The 4,221-nt window shown below is 37.4% G+C and overlaps 1 pseudogene; it reads left to right on the top strand.

Annotated features, from left to right (window-relative positions):
• The first annotated feature begins 2,627 nt into the window (after positions 1 to 2,627).
• On the top strand, positions 2,628 to 3,583 carry LOC138154944 (olfactory receptor 8B8-like; annotated as a pseudogene).
• Positions 3,584 to 4,221: the final 638 nt, after the last annotated feature.

The following is a 4,221-nucleotide window of genomic DNA, read 5'->3' as shown; positions in this document are numbered from 1 at the left end:
CTGTTCATTAAAAATATTGGTTTATTATTATCTTTTTTTCTGTTTTGACTCCTTCTGATTTAGATATCATGACCATATTTTTATCATAGGGACAATTTAGTAGGATTAAATTTTCACTATTTTTGGCATATAGTTAGATCCAATAATTCTTAATAATTTCCTTTATTCTCTTTTAATTTGTTTTGATTTCTCTGTTCTCAATTTATTTATTTTTTATTTTAAAATTTTTTGGTCTTTATTAATTTGTTTGTTTACTTTTAGTTTACAAGATTCAGTTCTAGCCCTTCTCATTTTTGATGCTGGTAACTGAATTTTCTACTTTCTTTTAAAAATAAATTAGAAATTGATTTATCTATTTTTTCTTCAGTAGTTCTTAGTCATTTACTAATTCAGTGAGTTTTTCATTTTCATTTTTGGTAATCTCTTTTTTCAGTATTTTTATTTTGGTTTTTAATTGGGGTTAAATAAGTGTTTTAAAAGTTTTCTTTAGGAACCATGATGGGGTATATAGTGAGAGACGCAGCATCATAATATGGGATTATTGCTATACAGTTATCAAAGAGCTGATGAATGACCTCCCTCAAATTTTAACTCCTTCCTTTATTTATGCATTCCATTATTTATTCCAAAAGCAAAACAAGAGTTGTCCTCAAGGAACTTACAATTTGTTGGAGTGTGGAGGTGGATGTATGCAATATATATCTAGAGAAGCAAGTCCAATGTGGGCATGTAGTTAACGCAAACTCCCATGTATCCAAATAGTGTACAAGGGTAGAGGGTCTGATTTCTTTAAAACCTTAATGAGCCTGTTCTTAGTATTACACATGGTGGAGAGAATATTTTCCTCTGAACGTAAGTAGAACAAGTTTCTTTAACTAACCTGATTCCATATTGACAGAAGCATATATTGATATATTTTGATATACTAATTTGATATATTGATATACTGATTTCATATTGACAGAATCCTTGAGAACTAAGGGTTCCCTAGCCTCTGATCTCATATTCTCCCTTTTTTCTCTGAATCACATAGAAAGGTTCTAGAAATTGTATTTGCATAAGACATTGTTCCAGAGAGAAATTCTCAGAACGAAGGTTAGAAAAAAAAATTGGGGACAGAAGTGGAAGAGTCTGGGAATCAACAATCCCTTGTGTCAAGTTAAGGGTTGAGTAGAGGATTGAATCTCTTAAGAGAAAAAATAAGCTTTGTGGTATAGTGTGTAAACATGGATTTGGTAATTTATTCTCCCTGAAGAGTCTGTTCTCAGGGAGAGAACTTCCTGGATCCTCTGTTTCCAATTGGTTTCATGAGATTTTCATACCTGGAATAAGACCTTCATTTTTCTATGACCCATTGATTCTGGTGACATCTGTGGGTATTATTTCCTCTCCTGTAGCTGGAGCAGATTCTCCAGGTGAAGTAAAAGTAAGAACCTGTGATCTTTATAGCTAAAAACATCTCCCAGGTCATTTCAGAGGCTGAGGTATGTGCTCTGATTGCCTCGGTAGAAAAGTTAATATGAGTGTGTCAGAGAATTTTTGATCACCCTTATGAGAACAACTTCTCCTTCAGGATGCAGGTGCTCAAAATCAGTAAAGACCAACAGTGGAGTGCCTAGGCAGGAGAAGGGTGAGTATGTAAAACATTTAATTTTTACCACTGTTTTCTCCTCTCTGCCTTGCCAATAAGGAGATATCAAGATTCCAGGAAATCATATCCCTGACATCTATCACTGACCCATATATTGGTCTTTTAGCATAGTCTAGGTTAGAGTGGAGAAGAGAATGTGCAAAGGAAATGGGGCCCTTGTTACCATTAGTCCCTTACTTCTTTAGGACCCTATACTCAGAAAGGGACTCTATACCCAGTATGCAGCGTTAGGTGGTGTAAGTAAATAAAACCCTGGAATTTGAGTCAGAAAGACTTGAGTTGAAATCCAACTCAGGTACTTACCATCTGTGTGACCTTGAGTAATGTAACTTAATCTCTATTTGCCTCAATTTCCTTAACTATAATCCAAACATAATAATAACCCTTACTTCCAAGTGGTGTTGTGAGATCAAATGATATAATATTTGTGAAGGATTTAGGGGAGTGTCTGATGCATTATTGGCCCTATAACAATGCTTGCAATTATTGTTTTTATTACCAATAATATTATAAGTATTATTACTAATAATTAACATAACTAATGCTAACAATACCATGTTGACCACAGGAATTTGTTGAACCTTTTTGAGGTATTATTTCACCTCTTAAATGAAGACAGTAGATAAAGTATTTACCTGAGGTGACCAGCAGAGGAGTGTTGTGGAGGATGGGGAAAAGTACTGTAATTTTCCTGATTTCTTTTTGCTTTGGAGTCTGAGGAATGTCAGCTGTTACTCTGCAGGGGAACTCGGGAACCATTTTTTGAAATTGTTCAGCTCCTGGAGACTGTTATTCAGCCCAATCAAAATCCCTGGATATCTTGGGAATGACAAAAACAGTATCTGCATGGCCTGGTGATGATGGTTTCCAAAGACTTCCAGAATTGGTTCTTTTTCATAACTGGGGAAGAGGGTTTATTGAACTTATTTTGCTTCTAGTGTTATTTTTCTCTTCTCATAGATCTCTCAAGACGAGAATGGCTTTGGAAAATGCCTCTTCAGTGACTGAGTTCATCCTTGTAGGCTTAACAGATCAACCAGAGCTCCAGCTACCCCTATTCCTCCTGTTTATGGGGACTTATGTGATCACTATAGTGGGAAACCTGGGACTGATCATCTTAATCAGGATGAATTCTCAGCTTCACACTCCTATGTACTATTTCCTCTTCAACTTATCTTTCATAGATCTCTGCTACTCCTCTGTCTTTACTCCCAAAATGTTGATGAATTTTATCCTAGCAAAAAACATCATCTCTTATTCAGGATGTATGGTTCAGCTCTATTTCTACTCTTTTTCGGTTATTTCTGAATTCTATGTGTTGACAATAATGGCTTATGATCGTTATGTTGCCATCTGTAACCCATTGCTATATAATGTTACAATGTCTAACCAGGTCTGTTCATGGCTATTGGGTGGGGCGTATGTAATGGGTTTTGCTGGTGCAATGGCCCACATTGGATGCATGTTGAGACTGTCCTTCTGTGATGTCAACATCATAAACCTCTACATGTGTGATGTGCTTCCCCTCCTCCAGTTCTCCTGAACCAGCACCTATGTCAAGGAGCTGGTGGTTTTCATTGTAGTGGGCACTAAAGTTATAGTGCCTAGTGTCACCATCTTCACTTCTTATGCTCTCATCCTGTCCAGTATCCTGAACATCAGCTCCACTGAAGGCAGGTCCAAAGCCTTCAGCACCTGCAGTTCCAACGTAATTGTGATCACTCTTTTCTTTGGGCCAACTTCATTCATGTATCTCAAGCCCTCTTCATCAGGATCTGTAGACCACGGCAAAGTAGCTTCAATCTTACACAAATGTAGGGCCCAATGCTAAACCCTATCATTTATAGTCTGAGAAATAAAGATGTTAAGGCTGCATTGAGGAAAACCTTAAGGAGAAGAATGTTTTTCACATCTGGGACAAGATTTTCATAATCATATTTGAATTGAAGGGTCTGAAGTTCCTTTTCCCCCTTGATTAATTAATATTTTCTCAGGAAGGGATCTATTTAAATTATTTTCTCTCTGTTCTCTATTGCCCAACATTCTGCCAATAGGATTGACTTCCTTTGCTTTAAAGTTGCAGTGGAAAGTGTGCTGGCTTTAGAGGAAGAGGATCCGGGTTTTAACCCTGGTTATTCTTTTCCTGTAACCTTGGGCAAGTCCCTTACACTTCGTGGGCTTCTGATTTTTCGTTTGTAAATATAGAAGCAATATATGAACGTTGTTGTGTGTTTGTCTTTCATTCTCGAAGAGGACCTTGACATCAGGGAGATAACGCCATGACTTGCAATTAACTTTGATTTGAGTGAGTGAGGGCTGTGAAAGGTCACCAGTCTCACTTTCTTCTCCAGAATCAGTGGCCAGATATTAATCAGGGTGACTGGAGATGGCCCAGAGTGCAATGGGAGACCCTGGCCCTTTTAGACTAAGGTCTTTTCAGGTTCTCACTTTGAGTGAGGTAATGCCCATTCAGTGAATAGGCCCCTTTAAGGAGTAAGTCAAAAGATGGCCCTTTAAATCTCTCTCTCTCTCTCTCTCTCTCTCTCTCTCTCTCTCTCTCTCTCTCTCTC

This window comes from Petaurus breviceps, unplaced genomic scaffold (genome assembly GCF_028583685.1).
Source record: "Petaurus breviceps papuanus isolate PSGF00001 unplaced genomic scaffold, PetGlider_PUasm1.0 91133, whole genome shotgun sequence".
Classification (NCBI taxonomy): domain Eukaryota; kingdom Metazoa; phylum Chordata; class Mammalia; order Diprotodontia; family Petauridae; genus Petaurus; species Petaurus breviceps.
This window is presented reverse-complemented; position numbering and strand designations above follow the sequence as displayed.